The following is a 955-nucleotide window of genomic DNA, read 5'->3' on the forward strand; positions in this document are numbered from 1 at the left end:
TATAGTTACATAATAATTTGTAAGTATATACTAATACATAATTATATAAAATATAATAATGTTAAACTAGTTTTAGCATTATTTTTATCAAAAAAAAGAAAATAAAAAAAATTTAAAAAAACCTCGTTGGGATGTACTTATCTATTGTGATGCGATGAATTCCAAAATAAATTTATACTTATAATTTGTAAATGATTTATTAATTATTAATAAAGAATTTATTTTTATAATTTTTTATTTGTAATTTATGTCATTTTAAGTGATTAATAAAATTATTATTTTTTATTAATTTTTTTGTATAATTTAAATTTTAAATAGAATTAAAAAAAAAACCTGGCCGGCCCAAATCCAACTCTCTCTTATCTATATACTATTACTAAAAACTCTTACCATGAAAACACCACTTGGTAAATTCTTCTTTTTTAATCAAATTATTAAATTAAAAAATCTATTAAAAAACAAATCTGTGCAAATTCTCATTAATGCCAACATTAATGGCTCCCCGCTTCGGCTTTCGTAATTTTTCCGTAATTTTTTAAATTTTTTTCTAAAAATACAAAATGTAGATATTAAATGTTTTTGTTCCTCTCTCAAGAAACACTTCGTTTTTTATGCTATAGGTTGGCAACAACCCTCTGATCAGATCTCTTCAAATAAATGAGTACATTTGAAATTTGAATTTCAAAATTCAAAGCCCGGAGCCCATATAGTTACCACAAATCCCAATATACCCGCCCTCAACCACGCTTTCTTCTCTTCTCCTTCTCAGATGAATCCCAAATTCTCTCTCTTCATCTCAACCTCTTTTTTCTCAAAAGGGATCCAAATGTCTGCCCCCTTTACCTTTATAACCTCTCTCCAAAGGGCTGCAAAGACAACCATCAGATTCCGATGTCGACTGCTCCTTGGTCGATGATGACTGGTCATTGATCGACGACGACGACAACCACTGCTC

The sequence above is a fragment of the Asparagus officinalis genome, chromosome 10 (genome assembly GCF_001876935.1).
Source record: "Asparagus officinalis chromosome 10, Aspof.V1, whole genome shotgun sequence".
Taxonomy (NCBI): domain Eukaryota; kingdom Viridiplantae; phylum Streptophyta; class Magnoliopsida; order Asparagales; family Asparagaceae; genus Asparagus; species Asparagus officinalis.